General features: G+C 43.2%; 1 protein-coding gene across 2 annotated transcripts in view; it reads right to left on the minus strand.

Moving 5' to 3' along the window:
* The window catches only part of tenm1 (teneurin transmembrane protein 1), a 1,787,780-nt gene that overhangs the window by 242,073 nt on the left and 1,525,782 nt on the right, over nt 1–19,925 (minus strand). The gene's annotated exons all lie outside the window — the stretch shown is intronic.

Raw genomic sequence — 19,925 nt, forward strand, 5'->3', positions numbered from 1 at the left:
TTCAAAGAATTACATACATACACAACCCAAGGCCATTGCTCCTGTAAGCTCTTCATTGTTGTACCATTGCAGCAACATCAGTTCTCTTTACTTTTCCTTTCAAAACAGATCAGCACCAACTCCTCTATGTTAAAATTAATTTGCTGTGTGTCTGCTTAATTTCACCTGAAAGCTAGAGTTGACTTGGCTTCAATAGTCATTTGCAGTAATGAGCCTGTTTTCCAATAACCCTGTTCTTAAATAAAATGTGCCCCTAACCTCTCTTCAGGCATTTAGTGCTAATCCTCCAATTATGCCCCTTGTTGCCAATGTATCAACTAGAATTAAAGTTACTTCACAGAAACAGATGCTTTGATGCAACTGGTTTGTATTTCACTGCTTCTCCACCATGTTTCTTGATCCCATCACGTTTGCTTTATTCCTTTTCAAACAATTATCTCAGCTCTGTTTAAAGAATTTAGAGATTCAGTTTCAACATTGGGTTGTGGTGGAGAATTGAATCTTCAACTCGGTGCCGTTAGGATGTTTATCTTGGCAGTCCTTTACTTTTTTTTGTGAGATAATCATCAATTTGTGCTCCGGATTATAAAGTGTGACAAAGTTGGATGGCTTTTTCTCGAACTGTGGCACGGTGGCGCAGCGGTAGAATTACTGCCTGACAGCGCTGGAGACTCAGATTAGATCCTGACCATGGGTGCTTGTCTGTATAGAGTTTGTAAGTTCTCCCTGTGACCTGCGGGGGTTTTCTCCGAGAACTTCGGTTTCCTCCCACACTCCAAAGACGTACACGTTTGCAGGTTAACTGGCTTGCTGTAAATGTAAAAATTGCCCCTAGTGTGTGTGTGTATAGGGGGGGAACGCTGGTCAACGCTGATGTTAATCCCGGCTAAATTGGAGAGGCTAGGACTTAAAAATGGGGTAAAAGCTTCAGGGCTGCTGGGAGATTTTGTCCATTTGGAATTGCTCTCTGTAAGCTGGGACAAGCTGCGGGATGGTGCCAGTATGTCTAGAGTTTAGCTACAATTTGCAAGCAAGAAATTGGAACATCTGCAGACCCTGTCAATTAGGTGCAAAATGCATAGAATTGATTGGATGGTTGCGAACCAGACATACACCTTGTAAATAATGTTGCAGTTCTGCTTTGCCGAGTGTTGATTGGATGAGGTATTGAGCCTTGTTTGGGTTTCCTGCAGATCAGGGTAAATGTTTCTAAGTTGGCTTCCTTGTGAAGTCCGGTTTGAGTACAATGTATTGAGCTGTTGTATGATTGGGTTAGAGAAATGTCTGTTATGAATGGGGTTAATCGATATATGTAATTGGGTTATTAAGAGACCACCCCCATGTGGTTCGGCCCCTCAAGGTCCTGGGACATATAAAAGTCCGCTACCAAGAGGTTCAGCGTTGATCTTCTAGGTGAGCACTTGGGACTGCGTGAACTTCTGGAGTGTCTATGTCTGAGTGAGGCCTAGAGGGCTTGAACAGGCAGACGCGAGGATTGAACCCGCGGTGGGATAGGTACAGTATTTGAACTGTAATGTGCTTTTGTTAAAATAAAATTTAGTTGTTTCAAGTGCTTGATTCAGTGTTTTTACTGAAACTAGACTGGGGGGAAGCTTAGAAACGAGTAATTTACACTGACTCAGTGGGCCAACGGGCCTGTTTCTACGCTGTATCTCTAAACTAAACTAAATTGAACTCCTGAGTTTGAGGGGAGACCTGAATATATTTCTATTCTAAAATATATAAAATTATCAGAGGCATAAATAAGGGTAAGCAGTTAGAACCATTTTCCCAGGGTGGGAATGTCAAGGGCATAACTTTAAGGTGAGGAAAGCACACTTGAAAGGAAATGAACGGGGAAAGTTTATTTACAACGGAAATTTGTGTGTGCCCGGAATGTGGTGCTGGGTTGGTTGTGGAGGCAGATACAATAGTGACATTTAAGGGACGTTTAGATATGGATATGGAGGAAAATGGAGGTAAATAGATTGTGTATAGGCAACGAGATTCGTTGAACCTATCTTCATGTTCATATGTTGTAGGAGCAGGATTATGCCATTTGGCCCATCAGGTCTCCTCCACCATTCAATCATAGTTGATCTATCTCTCCCTCTCCACCTCATTCTCCTGCCTTCTCCCCATAACCTGATTCCCGCACTAATCAAGAACCTGTCAATCTCCGCCTTAAAAATATGCACTGACAGCCTCCACAGCCTTCCGTGGGAATGAATTCCACAGTTTCTCTACCTTCTGACTATAGAAATTCCTTCTTATCTCATTTTGAGAGGTACGTCCTTTTATTCGGATTCCTATTGAATTGGTTCCCTTTCACCTTAATCCTATGCCCTCTGGTCCTCAATTCACCTACTCTAGGCAAGGGACTATGCATCTACCTGATCTACTCCTCTCATGATTTTATACACCTCTATAAGAGCACCCCTCACCCTTCTGCACTCCGGTGATGAAGACAGTGAGATCAAGTAAAGGCAGGGAGATGTCGTGATGGTCCAAGTGAATTTGAGTGCAGGATGGAAATTAGTAGTAAAGTTAATGAAGTCAGTGAATTCTGCATGGGTGCAGGAGGTAGCTCCGATACACATCATCTTTATTCCCACACTTAACAAAACTGTGCACGACACTCCTAGTGTAGCCAAACCAAGGTCTATACAATTTTAAGATTTCATTGTTTCTGTACTGTAATCCTGTGAAGTGCTTTAGTTCAAGTGAGTTTATTGTCGTGTCCCTGATAGGACAATGAAATTCTTGCTTTGCTTCAGCACACAGAACATAGTAGGCATTTACTACAAAACAGATCAATATGTCCATATACCATAATATAAATATATACACATACATGAATAAATCAAATGCTAAAGTTGGGTATTGTCAAAGTTTTGTCCGAGCCAGATAGGTGGGGAAGTAGCTATTCCTGAACCTAGTCTTGCAGTCTTTGGCTCCTTACCTTCTACCTGACACAGGGAGATGACAAATAGTACAAAGGCATGGATTTACCAAAGGTAAAATGTCTGACGATCAATGTGTTTCATAGGATGTACCATAATATAAATGGATGTGGTGTATCTGGATTCCAGAAGGCACAAGGTCCCACATAAGAGATTAGTATACAAACTTAGAGCACACGGCATGCTAATGATGTGGAAGAGAACTGTGGCCAGGAAGCAACAGTAGGAGTAAACGGGGTTATTAATGGCAGGCAGTGAGTTTTGTCCCCAGCCGGTGCTGGGACCCCAGCTTTTAATATATTAATGATCTGGATTAGGCTGTGATTAAGGGACAGTCAGCTATAAGGGGGAAATCCTGAACCCGAGATGAGAAGAACTTTTTTCACACAGAGAGTCAGGCACCTGAAACTCTCTGCTACAGAGGGTAGTGAGGCCAGTTCATTGGCTATATATTAAGGAGATGAGATGTGGCCCTTCTCGCTAGGGGATGGGGGTATGGATTGAAGGCAGGTCGGGATACTTTGATGATCAGCCATGATCATATTGAATGGCGGTGCAGGCTCGAAGGGCCGAATGGCCTACTCCTGCACACCTAAGTTACTATGTTTCTATGAGTGTGTGGCCAGGATGTTGTGGGTCTTTGATGACACTGCCAGCCTTTAGTTACTTCTTCTTGCGAATGAAACATAAAAAAGGAATAGTTCGATCTCAAGCCGGGTGTTGAGCAGCCAGGTTGTTGTCTCTGCATCAATGTCTGCCAGGCCCTGAGCTCCATTTGGTGGATGGTAGAGCAGGCAGTCTGTTGTTCTGTTCTGCATTCACGGGCTGGGCTCTGGCGGAGCCCCCTTCCCCACACGCTGGCATTGAAACGTTCAACTCCAGTACAAAGGCTGTTGAGTTCTTCAGTTACTGTGAAGACGCTATAATACTATAGGTATCTCTACCCATTACTATCTCCCTCTGCTCCACCATTTCCTTTAATATACTTGGATGCATTTCCATTCCCTATCGAAATGTCCAATCTGCATTACTTCAGGTTGGGAGAAACATTGAATTGCTCTTTCCCTTGATCAAAATATCCATCTAATTAAATTTGTCTTGCTGTGAAGGAGGATTCACTGCTTAAACGTGTGGTGGAAATAGATTCAAATTACAACTTTAAAAATAGAATTCAATAAAAGTCAAAGAGAGGTTTGCTGTGCTATGGTAATAGAGCAAATTAGTGGGGATTGGGTTACTAAACTGGGCAGTACTTAGTTTATAGGTCTATAAGTTGTAGTAGCAAAATTAGGCCATTCGGCCCATCATGGCTACTCTGTCATTCAATCATGGCTGATCATGGTCCCGCCATTCATTCACTTTCATTAAGCAAGACTGTGTCCATTAGGTGAAATAGTCACTTAATGTGTGCTGTATATATCCATCATAATGTCATAAAACATAGCAGCAGAATTAGGCCATTAGGCCCATTGGGTCTGCTCTGCCATTCGATCATTGCTGACCTAGTTTTCCCTCTTAACCCCATTCTCCTGCCTTTTCCCTGTAATCTTTCATGCCCTTGCTAATCACGAATCCATCAATCTCCACTTTAAAAATACCCAATGAGTTGGCCTCCACAGCCTTCTGTGGCAAAGAATTCCACAGATTCATCACCCTCTGGCTAAAGATATTCCTCCTCATCTGTAGAAATCTGCAAAAATTTAAATCCTTTTGCAAAATAAAGTTCAGATCATAATGCCATAGGTGATAGGAGTAGAATTAGGCCATTCATCCCATCAAGTCTACTCCACCATTCATTCAATCATGGCTGATCTATCTCGCCCTCCTAACCCAATTCTCCTTTGTTCTCTCCATAACCTCAGACACCCGCACTAATTAAGAGTCTGTCTGTCTGTCTGTTTGTCCATCTTTGCCTTAAGAATATCCACTGACTTGGCCTCCGCAGCCTTCGGTGTCAAAGAATTCCACAGATTCACCATCCTCTGACCAAAGAAATTCCTCCACATCTTCCTAAAAGAACATCCTTTAATTCTGAGGCTATGACCTCTGGCCCTAGACTCTCCCACTAGTGGAAACATCCTCTCCACATCCACTCTGTCCAAGCCTTTCACTATTCGGTAAATTTCGAAGAAGTCCCTCCTCATCCTTCTAAACTCCAGCGAGTACAGGCCCAGTGCCAACAAAAGCTTATCATAGGATAACATACTCATTGCTGGGATCATTCTTGTAAACCTCCTCCGGACTCTTTCCAGAGCCAGCGCATCCTTCCTCAGGTATGGTGCCCAAAACTGCTCACTATGTTCCAAATGCGGCCTTACCAGCGGCTCAGAGCCTCAGCATTACATCCCTGTGATGTTAACATCTCAGAACAAATGCTAAAGGGAGGTATGATATTGTAGGACACCATAACATTGGGGAGAACAGCAATTCATCTGAACCTACATTAATGAAAATTTGATTCATAACTATACAATAGGAGAAATGTAGAAACAAGGAACTACAGATGTTGGTTTACACAAGTCTTTAACTTTGAAATCAATTATGCCATTTTGATGATACGGACACATGGTGGATTAAATAACGTTGCCATTTCTACTTGAAACCGGGTCGACACGCTGGTGCATCGGTAGAGTTGCTGCCTTACAGCATCAGAGGGCTGGGTTCAATCCTGACCAAGGGTGCTGTCTGTACCCAATTCAACCCTGTGTCCTCCCACACTCCAGAGGTTTGTAGGCTAATTGGCTTTGGTAAAAAATTGTGAATTGTCCCTAGTATGTGCAGGGTAGTGTTAGTGTACGGGGAACGCTGGTAGGCGCGACTCTGTGGACAGAAGAGCCTGTTTCCACGCTGTTCCTCCAAAACAAAACTAAAACACTAAAGGTGAGTGCTTTTACTAAAATCGAAAATTTTCATTCAAACGTGTCAGCTACCTAATCACTCAGAACACTCTTAACAATTCAGGTTGCATTGAACTGGAGCTAATTGTCTTATTGTTAATACAAAAAAATTCCAGGCATTCTGTGAGCACATATTTAACATTTTTATAAATAACTATGAAATGCTTTATGTTGGATGCGCAAGTAAGCCATTGCCTTTTTAATCAGTAGAGAAAAGGTCCTTAATAGCACCACGAAATTGTGAAATTAATTTTGTGACTGCAATTCGAAATGTTGTTCACATTTATTCTCCTGACAAAATGCTTCTGGGCATCACGTGCTTCCACCTTTGCTCTGCTACATGGTCTAAGCCTCTTATTTCTATCGATTCCCAATGGCAAACCCACTATTAGTTATTCTGGCATTCACAGGCGACATTTAATAAGAGCCGGAAAACATATTTTAATTTCGGTAAGATAATGTGAGTGCTGAGATTTTCATTTAATCTGCCAATTACTTAATATTGCATTTCCTGCCCAACATGTTTTGGACCATTTTGATGGTTGTTCGACAGAAAATAACACAAAAGCACAATTTACTTGAATAGTGTGCTTTAAAGTTTTATATATACACATGGTATGAATGGAGTCTGAGAAAGAAAAGCAATTATATTATTGATCAGGTTTGATTTTGCCTCATGCAACATGATTAAATAATAGTCTAGCCAGTTGCAGAGAGAAAAAATAGATAATTTCACAACTATTGTGCTGCAATGTTTGGATTTTGTTTGAATGATTTTATGAAAAACGTGTAAAAGCGGAGCCTTTGATATTAAAAGGGTGAATTCCTCAGGTGGTCTTGAGAGCGCATTTTCCAAGGTGAAATAACAAAATATGTTATTCTTGGCTAAATCCACACCTCAGTCAGTCTGTCTGGGTGAGAAGGACTCCAAATGCTTGCTGGGGGCACAATAAATTGCAGTCCTAGACAGGGTGGATGTGGAGAAGATGTTCCCTGCAGTGGGAGAGTCTAGGACCAGAGGGAACAGCCACAGAATAAAAGGGCATACTTTCAGAAAAGAGATGAGGGGGAATTTCTTTTGTCAGAGGGTGGTGAATCTGTGGAATTCATTGCCACAGAGGGCTGTGGAGGCCAAGTCAATGGATATTTTTAAGGCGGAGATTGACAGATTCTTGGTTAGTCAGGGTGACTGGAGTTATGGGGAGAAGGCGGGAGAATAGGATTGGGAGGGAAAGATAGATCAGCCATTATTGAATGGTGGAGTAGACTAGATGGGCTGAATGGCCTCATTCTGTTCCTAGAACTCATGATCTTGGAACCTAGAACAACAAACATTTTAATGATGGAACTCAGCGAGCTGAGCAGCATCTATGGATCAATACTTTGTTTCAGGTGAAAAACCTGCATCAGGACTGAGAGGGGAGATGGATGGTGTCGGCCTTGAGTAAAGTTGGTGAGACAGGAACCAAAGGAGGATGATAGACCAGGGAAGGGTGAAGAATGATGGGCAGATGGAGCCAGGCAGGGGTGGGGGAGGGATGGAGTTGGGAACCAGAGGCAGGTGGGTGATAGATGGAGGAAGACAAACATAAAAGAGTTTGATATTGACTATGGACACTGTCTGTACGGAGTTTGTACGTTCTCCCTGTGACCGCGTGGGTTTCACCCAGGTGCTCTGGTTTCCTCCCACACTCCAAATACGTACAGGTTTGTAGGTTAATCATCTTCTGTAAATTGTAAATTGTCCCTAGATGGTTGGACTGCCCCGACCATGGGTGAATAAAGAGGAAGAAGATTCGACTTTTTTGCCTTCCATCACAGTGAGGAACGTGGGGAACCTGCTGTGGTGGAAGTTTATGTTAACTTTCATGTAGTTGTGTGTCTTGTTGCTTTTGTTTTAGTATGGCTGTATGGTAATTCGAATTTCAGTGCAACTTAATTGATACATGTGACAAAAACTGACCTTGAAATCTTGAAGTCAATACTCCGAATGCAACCTCACCAATGTTTGAAGCAAAAAAAAAAAATCAGTAGCAGTGTGAACAGATTAACTCATCAGACATTGGATCGCAGTGGAATGTGAAGGTGGAACTGAAAATGAATGGTAATCCAGCCATTTTATAAATCTTCATAGTGCCTACACTGTGAACATTGTGCCTCCTTCTGGATAGTGCAGTACATAATAAAACATTTCGACAGTGGAAAGGATATAGAAAACAGTAGTCAAAATAATTGAAGGACTGGCGGTATTGAATTATGAAGCAGTGTTATATAAACCGAGTACGTTTCCTCTGGAAAGGAGATCGTGACATGACTTGATTCTAGCATTCCAACGGCGCTAGATATTGTAGATAATTAAGATGTTTCACCAGGCCTTGAAGCACACAGGGAACAGACTGGACTTGAACGCAGATATATTTAAAACTAATCCCTGAAACATTTCGGCAAGGGGTTTATAAATCCATGGAACAAGTTCCTTCAGGGAACAAATAATGTTGCGAGAGGCAGAGATAGGGTTAACGTCAGGACTTTATTCCCAGGGTGGAAATATCCCACATGGGAGGGTGTAGGTTAAAGTCGGAGCGGATGAAGCTTTAAAGTGATGTGCAATGTAGGATTTTAAGATGGAGAGTGATGAGTGCCTGGATTGTGCTGCCAGAGACAGCGGTGGGAGCAGATATGATGGTTGCGTTTACAGTTTAGAAATTTTCTGCAGATGTTGGTTTATACAGAAGATAGACACAAAAAGCAGGAGTAGCTCAGTGCGTCAGGCAGCACCTGTGGAGACAAAGGAGAGATGACTTTTCGGGTCTGTAGAAAGTTTCCAACCCGAAGCGTCACCTATTTTTTTTTCTCCAGAGATGCTGCCTGACTCGTTGAGTCACTCCAGCATTCTATTCTGTTATTTAAGGATAACATTCTACCTTAACATCATTTTCCTGCCCTTTCCAAAAAAAAACCCCAACTAGACTCAACAGAACTGAAATGAACTGAACTAAACTAAACTGCACTAGATTAATTGAACTATTGAAACATGTAAGATTATTGAGGGTTTGGACATGATGCCAATGTTGGGGGAGTCCAGAACCAGGAGCCACACTTTAAGAATAAGAGGTAAGTCAATTAGAACGGAGACGAGGAAAAAGGTTTTCACACAGAGCGTTGTGAATCTGTGGAATTCTCCGCCTCAGAAGGCAATGGAGGCCAATTCGCTGGATGTTTTCAAGAGAGAGTTAGATAGATCTCGTAAAGATAGCAGAGTCAAGTGATATGGGGAAAAGGCAGGAACGGGGTACTGATTGTGGATGATCACAGTGAATGGTGGTGCTGGCTCGAAGGGCTGAATGGCCTCCTCCTGCACCTATAGTCTATTGTCTTGGTTTCATTAATATCCAGTAAACTATCAAAGTCTGATCTGAATTAAGTGAACACAAAACTAACATTATTTTTATGCTCAAGATGGAACTGCAGATGCTGGAAAATCGAAGGTACACAAAAATGTTGGAGAAACTCAGCGGGTGCAGCAGCATCTATGGAGCGAAGGAAATAGGTAACATTTCGGGTCGAAACCCTTCTTCAGACTGATAGGGGGTGGCGGGGAGAAGGAAGAAAAAAGGAGGAGGAGGAGCCCGAGGGCTGGGGGATGGGAGGAGACAGCTCGAGGGCTGAGGAAGGGGAGGAGGCAGCAAGGGCTAACAAAATTGGGAGAATTCAATGTTCATGCCCGCCGAATGCAGGCTCCACAAGCGGAATATGAGGTGCTGTTCCTCCAATTTCCGGTGTTGCTCACTCTGGCAACGGAGGAGACCCAGGACAGAGAGGTCGGATTGGGAATGGGAGGGGGAGTTGAAGTGCTGAGCCACTGGGAGGTCAGGTAGGTTCTTGCGGACCGAGCGGAGATGTTCGGCGAAACGATCGCCCAACCTCCGCTTAGTCTCACCGATGTAGATCAGCTGACATCTAGAGCAGCTGTTCCTGCACTGTGTTGTACTCTGTTTATGTCAATTATGTCTTTGGATTTCAATTTCTAAGGGGAAAATAATTGTTCGGCACGAATTGTAGGGCCGAGATGGCCTGTTTCCATGCTGTAATTGTTATATGGTTATATGGTTAAAGCATCCTTCCTTTGGGAATTAAGAATCTGACATTTAGGTTTGGTGTAGGCTGACTGATAGAAAATTGATTGTTGTTTTTGCTCAATAATTCAAATATCATGTGAATATTAGCAGAGCCAGAGGCAGCACGGATGAATGTTTTATTTTACCTCGCCCGGTGGTTTATTCCGCTCTTTGAGATAACATTTCACTACTCCGGTGTTATCCTTCAAATAGATGTTTTGCCAAACGCTACTTAGATTTGATAACAATTGCTCTGCAAATCCACTTGCTGGCGTGATTCAAACTTAACGCCCACTGAATATTTATACACAGAATCTGAACAGATACACATGCAAACAATAACCCTTCAATGATCCAGTTCTGCTCCCAAGGGGATATCAATGTTCCACATCACCAATTTTGTTCTCATCCATCTATCCATTATAATGTCACCTTAAAGTCATAGACTCATACAGTGTGGTAACTGAAGGGCCTGTCCCACTTGGGCGTTATTTGCACGTCATTTACGCAACAGCGTTTACGTGTCACGACGCACGGTGCGCACATGGCATGCATTACGCACGCATGGCGCGTAGTAAGACATGGTGGCGTGGGCAGTGACGCGTGGTAGCGCGCGGTGCCCCAGGACTTCGGGATTCTCAAAATCCTCGCGTGCCACCTGCCTGATGTGCAAATGACGCCCATGTGGGACAGGCCCTTAACTCTTCACCCAACCTGTCCACACCGACCAACATCTCCCATCTACACTCGTCCCACCTGCCTGTGCTTGACCCATATCCCTCTAAACCTGTCCTATTGATTGTAACCATGTATTGTCTTTCCGCTGACTGGTTAGCATACGACAAAAGCTGTGCACTGTTTCTCGGTGCACGTGACAATAAATAATAAACAAACTATCCATGTACCTGTCAAAATGCTTCTTAAACGTTGCGATAATACCAGGAATATCCATTCGGTTGTCCTTCTGAGGATACAACCTTTCACCATAAACAGGATATTTTCCACCATGTTGGGTGCCAGTACATTCGTGCATCACTGTATGGGCTCGGAACAATTCTGGTATTGCAGAACTGGGCATCCATGAGGTGTTCGAGACTATCAGTTGCATCAGAAATGTAGGCCATAACAATGGGTTTCATCACGGCCAGCTTATCTCCTACACAGAGTTTACAGACAATATGGAATTTATTGCCGTAGAAGGCTGTGGAGGCCAAGTCAATGGATATTTCTAATGTGGAGATTGTTAGGTTCTTGATTAGTACTGGTGTCAGGGGTTATGGGAAGAAGACCAGAGAATGGGGTTGAGAGGGAAAGCTAGATCAGCCATGATTGAATAGCGAAGTAGACTTGATTGGCCAAATTGCCAAATTCTGCTCCAATAACGTATGAATGAGCCTGGGATCAACTGTGGTTGAATGAATGCAGACATACATGCGGGGAGCTGCATCAAATGCATTTTAAAATGAGGTTACAACCTGGCAATGTAGAGACAAGGAACTGCAGATGCTGATTTACAAAAAAAAAGGCACAAAGTGCTGGAGTAACTCAGCAGGTCAAGCAGCATCTCTGGAGTACAAAAACATACTCACAGTGCTAGAGTGGAGTGCTCCAGAGATGCTGCCTGACCCGCTGAGTTACTCCCCCAGAGATGCTGCCTGACCCATATAACCATATAACCATATAACCATACAACAATTACAGCACGGAAACAGGCCAACTCGGCCCTACAAGTCCGTGCCGAACAACTTTTTTTTCCCCTTAGTCCCACCTGCCTGCACTCATACCATAACCCTCCATTCCCTTCTCATCCATATGCCTATCCAATTTATTTTTAAATTATACCAATGAACCTGCCTCCACCACTTCCACTGGAAGCTCATTCCACACCGCTACCACTCTCTGAGTAAAGAAGTTCCCCCTCATATTCTCCCTAAACCTTCTGTCCCTTAATTCTGAAGTCATGTCCTCTTGTTGGAATCTTCCCTATTCTCAAAGGGAAAAGCTTGTCCACATGCTCCAGAGATGCTGCTGATCCACTGAGTTATTCCTCCAGGGATGCTGCCTGACCCACTGAGTTATTCCTCCAGAGATGCTGCCTGACCCACTGAGTTACTCCACCAGGGATGCTGCCTGATCCACTGAGTTACTCCAGCACTTTGTCTTGTTTCGTACTCCAGAGATGCTGGCTGACTCGTGCTTTTTTAAGTTGTAGCTTCAATGTTTGTAATTGGAGGCTGCTCCACCATCATCTCTCAAATCATGACCTTTACCACCAGGACGCTCAAAGAGCCAAGCTTATGGAAACACCACCCATTTCCTTCTGGGTCACTTGACAATCTTGACAGGACTGAACCAAGGGCCCCGGCCTGAAACGTCACCCATCCTTTATCTCCACAGATGTGGTCTGACCCGCTGAATTACTCAAGCACTTTGTGTCCAGCCCTTCTCTGTAACAACTCTAAGGACCACAGTAGCTCACAACGGTGGTTCATCATAAGGATGTGTAATAAATGCTGCCCTCGCATTGACAGCTTTCCCAAATAAAGAATAATTTAAACATAAATTTGCTTCTAAATTTAAAAGGAAGTGATAGCCAACAGAGTGGCACAGGGGTAGAGTTGCTGCCTCACAGCGCCAGAGACCCAGGTTCAATCCTGACTACGGGTGCTGTTGTATTGAGCTTGTATGTCCCTGTGACCCCGTGGATTTTCTCCGAGTGCTCCGGTTTCCACACACATTCGAAGACGAGCAGGCTTGCAGCTTTAGATTGTATGAGTGGGTTTATATGGAGTCTGAAGAAGGTTCTCGACCCGAAAAGTCACCTATTTCTTTTCTCCAGGGATACTGCCTGCCCTGCTGAGTTCCAGCATTTTGTGTCTAACTTTGGTGTAAACCAGCATCTGCAGTTCCTTCCTTCACACTTTTGTAGGTTAATTGGGATCTGCAAATTGTCCCTAGTGTGTAGGATAGAATTAGTGCAGAGGTGATTGCTGGTCTGGGCGGACTCAGTGGGCCAAAGGGACTGTTTCCATGCTGTATCTCTAAAATAAACTAAACATTAAGAAATTCACATGCAATTGTTGCTGTCAAATCAAAAAAGGTACAAATGATAGACCTGAATGCAATGCAATGACTATTCAGGATATTAAGTATAAAAAAGGCAACAATAAAACAGCTGCCTTTACATTTCTCTCAATTTTTATTTCTATTCTGGCCAAATATTTGCAATTTTTTTTGATTTATCATGACTTTATTCTATAACTTCAGTGATATTTGCAATGTTAAAATGTCTTATTTGCGTGTAATTTCCATCCTGGTATACCCTTTAGCACAATTTTATGTTTCCCTTCATCTCATTGTTCAAGTCAAGCTCTGTTATTTTATTCCACTCCGATTAAATTGCATCTGGTGCATGTTTGTATTGGATTTGAAAAACTGTCAACATCATTCAGAAATCACTGGTTTCATACACATCCGTAATTAAACGCATCACACTGTCTGCCTTTGTTGGAAGCTGCTGTCTTGAACTGGTGTAGGAAGGAACTGCAGTTGCTGGTATACACCAAAAATAGACACAAAATGCTGGAGTAACTCGCGGGACAGGCAGCATCTCTGGATAGAAGGAATGGGCGATGTTTCGGGACTGAAGAGGGGTCTTGAGCCGAATAGTTACACTTTCCTTCTATCCAGAGATTCTGCCTGTCCCGCCGAGTTACCTCAGCATTTTGTGTCTATTTTCACTGTCTTGATCTTTTCAGATAGCTAACAGCATTTGTAACATTTGAGACGATGTCCCTTTGCATCAAATTAACTTTATAAATTATTTCAAAACTTAGTTAAAGAATTTGTTTAATTTAGAGATACAGCGTGGAAAAAGATCCTTTGGCCAACTGATCACGCCGACTACCAATCATACTGTCCACTCGTTCTATCCTACACACTAGGGGCAATTTACTCTCCTTACCTTGGAGGACTTACACAGTTCCCGCTGCATCAAAAAATCCCAGAGTATCATAAAGGATATTTCCCACCCCGGACACTCCCTGTTTGAACTGTTGCCGTCAGGCAGACGGTACAGATCTACAAGGACAAGGACGAACAGACTAAAAAACAGTTTTTACCCCACTGCTATAAAAGCACTAAATGTAGCCGCCAAGGAACGCAGGGGCGATACATTCTGTGGTACACTGTGAAATCGACAGAAGGGTTGGGTGTTTATGCGTGCTATTTTCGTGATATTTATTTTAGTTGTTTATCTTTTAATATTTTATCTTGTATGTATCGTTAGCTTTTAGAAATGTTTGAATGGTGCACTGACTGGCTGACATTTTTAAATTTTGTTGTACATGGTTCATGTTACAATGACAATAAAGAAACTATTCTATTCTGAAGCCAATTACCCTACAAACCTGTACATCTTTGGGAGGACACAGGAGTACCCAGAGAAAACCCATGCAGGTCATGGGGAGAACGTACAAACTTCGTACAGACAGCACACGTAGTCAGGATCGAACCCGGGTCACAGGTCCTGGAAGTCAGCAACTCTACCGCTGTGCCACCCAATTTCTTCAATGAAGGTAAAGCCAACTGTATTTTTTGACACCTTGCAAGTGCGTTACATGGGTTTTGGTTAGGTTTAGGTTTATTAATGTCACATGTACTGAGGAACAGTGAAAAGCTTTGTTTTGCCTGCTATCCAAAGAGATCAGATATATCATACGTAGATGCAATCAAGTCAATCTCGGGTACAATAAATAAAGGGGAGAAGAGTAGAGCGATTGTATCGGACGGTAGATGAATCTCCCCTGAGAAGAGAACACAAAGAGTGTCCTCGTACTGGCACAGTTTGGAAATCTCTGCATTGGCACAATGGCACAGCAATAGAGTTGTGCCAGCAACCCAGGTTTGTTCCTGACTACAGGTTCTGTCTGTATGGAGTTTGTACATTCTCCCCGTGACTTGCGTGAGTTTTCTCCGGTAGCTCCATTTTCCTCCCACACTGCAAAGGTTTGCAGGTTTGTTGTTTCTGGTAAAATTGTAAATTGTCCCTAGTGTGTAGGATAGTGCAAGTGTGGGGTAATCGCTGGGCGGCGCGGACTCGGTGGGCCGAACGACCCATTTCCGCGCTGTATCTCTAAACTAAACTAAACTAAACTCTCATTGTGACATCTTTCTTCAGATAGTTTGCCAATCATAAATTGAGCTTTTCAGATCCATAGAAAAGTATTTTGCATTGAAACTTATTTCTTGGCGAGTGTGTAACAAAGAATGTGCATTGAACTCAATTTGGAATTTAAATTTGCCAAAGAATCAGAACAAGGCTCGTAAAGTTTGGCAGTATCCAAAACAATACTTGATTGGCACCTCCATCCACCGCCTTAAAAGTTGAGCCAGTTTCTTTGAGATAGCAAATGGAAGAATGTTCAAGGTGCTGGATGATCTGCCAATTAAGTTCTGTCTTAGATGCTGTTCAACTTTGTCAACCTTGTTGGAGCTACACGGTATTCCATCACAAACATGCAGTCGCTCTGAGCATCAGGGACATTCCAGGCATATCAGTACACTGCTCTACTACACAGTAGTGAATAATGAAAGGCCTGCGTATAGTGGATGTGTAGAGGATGTTTCCCTGGTGGGAGATTCTTGGACCAGAGGCCACAGTCTCAGAAGTAAAGGACAAACCATTGGAAAGGAGATGAGGGGGAATTTCTTTAGCCAGAGGGTGGTGAATGTGTGGGATTCATTGCCACAGATGGAAATGGAGATCAAGTCTTTGGGTATTTTTTAAAACAGAGAGGTTTTAGAAACATAGAAATTAGGTGTAGGAGTAGGCCATTTGGCCCTTCGAGCCTGCACCGCCATTCAATATGATCATGGCTGATCATTCAACTCAGTATCCCGTACCTGCCTTCTCTCCATACCCTCTGATTCCCTTGGCCACAAGGACCACATCTAACTCCCTCTTAAATATAGCCAATGAACTGGCCTCAACTACCCTCTGTGGCAGAGAGTTCCAGAGATTCACCACTCTCTGCGTGAAAAAAAGTTCTTCTCATCTCGGTTTTAAAGGATTTCCCCCTTATCCTTAAGCTGTGACCCCTTGTCCTGGACTTCCCCCAACATCGGGAACAATCTTCCTGCATCTAGCCTGTCCAACCCCTTAAGAATTTTGTAAGTTTCTATAAGATCCCCTCTCAATCTTCTAAATTCTAGAGAGTATAAACCAAGTCTATCCAGTCTTTCTTCATAAGACAGTCCTGACATCCCAGGAATCAGTCTGGTGAACCGTCTCTGCACTCCCTCTATGGCAATAATGTCCTTCCTCAGATTTGGAGACCAAAACTGTACGCAATACTCCAGGTGTGGTCTCACCAAGACCCTGTACAACTGCAGTAGAACCTCTCTGCTCCTATACTCAAATCCTTTTGCAATGAAAGCTAACATACCATTCGCTTTCTTTACTGCCTGTTGCACCTGCATGCCTACCTTCAATGACTGGTGTACCATGACACCCAGGTCTCGCTGCATCTCCCCCTTTCCCAATCGGCCACCATTTAGATAATAGTCTGCTTTCCTGTTTTTGCCACCAAAATGGATAACCTCACATTTATCCACATTATACTGCATCTGCCAAACATTTGCCCACTCACCCAGCCTATCCAAGTCACCCTGCAGTCTCCTAGCATCCTCCTCACAGCTAACACCGCCCCCCAGCTTAGTGTCATCCGCAAACTTGGAGATATTGCCTTCAATTCCCTCATCCAGATCATTAATATATATTGTAAATAGCTGGGGTCCCAGTACTGAGCCTTGGGGTATCCCACTAGTCACTGCCTGCCATTGTGAAAAGGACCCTTTTACTCCTACTCTTTGCTTCCTGTTTGCCAGCCAGTTCTCTATCCACATCAATACTGAACCCCTTGTGCTTTAAGTTTGTATACTAATCTCTTATGTGGGACCTTGTCGAAAGCCTTCTGGAAGTCCAGATACACCACATCCACTGCTTCTCCCCTATCCACGCTACTAGTTACATCCTCGAAAAATTCTATAAGATTCGTCAGACATGATTTACCTTTCGTAAATCCATGCTGACTTTGTCCAATGATTTCACCACTTTCCAAATGTGCTGCTATCCAATCTTTAATAACTGACTCTAGCAGTTTCCCCACTACCGATGTTAGACTAACTGGTCTGTAATTCCCCATTTTCTCTCTCCCTCCCTTCTTAAAAAGTGGGGTTACGTTTGCTACCCGCCAATCTTCAGGAACTACTCCAGAATCTAAAGAGTTTTGAAAGATTATTACTAATGCATCCACTATTTCTGGAGCTACTTCCTTAAGTACTCTGGGATGCAGCCTATCTGGCCCTGGGGATTTATCAGCCTTTAATCCATTCAATTTACCCAACACCACTTCCCGGCTAACCTGGATTTCACTCAATTCCTCCAACTCCTTTGACCCGCGGTCCCCTGCTATTTCCGGCAAATTATTTATGTCTTCCTTAGTGAAGACGGAACCAAAGTAGTTATTCAATTGGTCCGCCATATCCTTGTGCCCCATGATCAACTCACCTGTTTCTGACTGCAAGGGACCTACATTTGTTTTAACTAATCTCTTTCTTTTCACATATCTATAAAAACTTTTGCAGTCAGTTTTTATGTTCCCTGCCAGTTTTCTTTCATAATCTATGGAATGGAGTCGCTGGGCTTGTACACTCTGGAGTTTAGAAGGATGAGAGGAGACTCATTGAAACATATAAGATTGTTAAGGGTTTGGACCCGCTAGAGGCAGGAAACATGTTCCCGATGCTGGGGGAATCCAGAACCAGGGGCCAAAGATTAAGAATAAAGAATAAGCCATTTAGAACAGAGACGAGGAAACACCTTTTCTCACAGAGAGTGGTGAGTCCGTGGAATTTTCTGCGTCAGAGGGCAGTGGAGGCAGGTTCTCTGGATGCTTTCAAACGAGAGCTAGATAGGGTTCTTAAAAATAGTGGAATCATGGGATATGGGGAGAAGGCAGGAACGGGGTACTGATTGGGGATGAACAGCCATGATCACATTGAATGGCGGTGCTGGCTCAAAGGGTCGAATGGCCTACTCCTGCACCTATTGTCTATTGTCTATTGAACCTATGTTGAGTCAGAACTATAAAATAGGAGAAATGTGGAAAGGAGGAACTGCAGATTTTGGTCTACACAAAGTGCTGGAGTAACTCAGTGGGTCAGGAGTAACTCAGTGGGTCAGGCAGCATCTCTGGCAAACATGGATAGGCGATATTCTGGCTCGGGTCTATTCTCCAGACTGACAACGGGTACCAATCTGTAACATCATCTATCTATGTTCTACAAAGATGCTGTTTGACCAGTGTCTGAAGAAGGGTTTCGTCCCGAAACGTCTCCTATTTCCTTCGCTCCATAGATGCGGCTGCACCCGCTGAGTTTCTCCAGCAATTTTGTGTACCATGCTGCCTGACCTGCTGAGTTACTCCAGGATTTCTGCTCATCACCATCAAATAGGAATATATATATATGTTTCTATTTCTGCAGAGTAGTTGTTTATTCCAACTGAGTAGAATATTGAAAAAATGTGCCAATGATTGTTTTTTTTTTAGTCAATTATTTTTCTGCCAAATATCCTCTCAAAATGATTTTGTTACTGAAGCCTCTTCATATTGGTTAAGTATGACTAACACAGTCACTTCAGGTGAAAGGCACACAAGTGGAAAATCATAGAGTTGCTGCCTGAGTAGTATTGCTCTACAATCAGGTTTGTGAAGCCATCTTCTCTCCACCATCCTCATTTACCATTGAAACATGAATGGGTGCAACCAGGCAGTATTTAGATACAACCCAAACATCATAGAAAGTTGAGACAACTCCACCTTAGTGCCCTTTTAATTAATCTACTATTTATTAATTAATATCAATCAATTTGTCCACCACTGAATATTTAACTACTGCATTATTCCTCTCATGATTTTATACACCTGTATAACATCACCCCTTATCCTCCTGCGCTCCAAGGAATAAAGTCCCAGCCTACTCAACCACTCCCTGTAGCTCAGACCCTCGAGTCTTATTTAGTTTAGTATAGTTTAGCAATACAGCACGGAAGCAGGCCCTTCGACCCATCGAGTCCGCGCCAACCAGCGATCACCGCACATTAACACTGCCCGACACACACTAGGGGCAATCCCATGGTGGTGTTATCAACTCACAAGGTCACAAGTTATAGGAATAGAATTAGGGCATTCGGCCCACTGAATCTACTCCACCATTCAATCAAGGTTGATAATGATGAATAGAAATTCTGAATCAATGCTATAAGACTGTTCTGTAAGACAAAATGGTTGGCCAGGTAGACTGAAACAAAGGACATAAGATGGCTGCTGACCAGGCTTGCTGGAACAGGCTGTTAGGAGGGAATACACAATGTCTTGCAGTTACTGCGTAGTCATGAATAAAGGATCACAGGCCCAGTCTGACAAGATTGAGGAATACACAACCCCCCCCCCCCTTGCCAGGAAGACTAAGGGATGTACTGGTCTGAGATTATGTGTGGTTCCTCTATCATCCCCTTATATGTACATACTTGGTTTCCTGTATTCTTCGTACGTGTCGGTTCTTTGATCGGGGGAATGTGGGAGGTGCTAAACGGTGGCATTAACATATAAAGAGCCTTGCAATTAAGGGCAGGCAGCTTGACTCTTTGCTAGGTTGTTAACCTGTGTGGAGACTCCTGCTCAATAAACGTACGTTTAAAGCAACCTCGGTGCCTGGTCGATTATTGTCGAAACAACCGATGTGAGAGAGAAACGTGAATCAACAATCTCTGCCTTCTAATCCCATTTTCCTGCCTTCTCCCCATAACCCTTGACACCCTTTCAAACCAAGAATTTGTCTATCTCTGCCTTAAAATTATCCACTAACTTGACCTCCACAGTCCT

This window comes from Leucoraja erinacea, chromosome 12 (assembly GCF_028641065.1).
Source record: "Leucoraja erinacea ecotype New England chromosome 12, Leri_hhj_1, whole genome shotgun sequence".
Classification (NCBI taxonomy): domain Eukaryota; kingdom Metazoa; phylum Chordata; class Chondrichthyes; order Rajiformes; family Rajidae; genus Leucoraja; species Leucoraja erinaceus.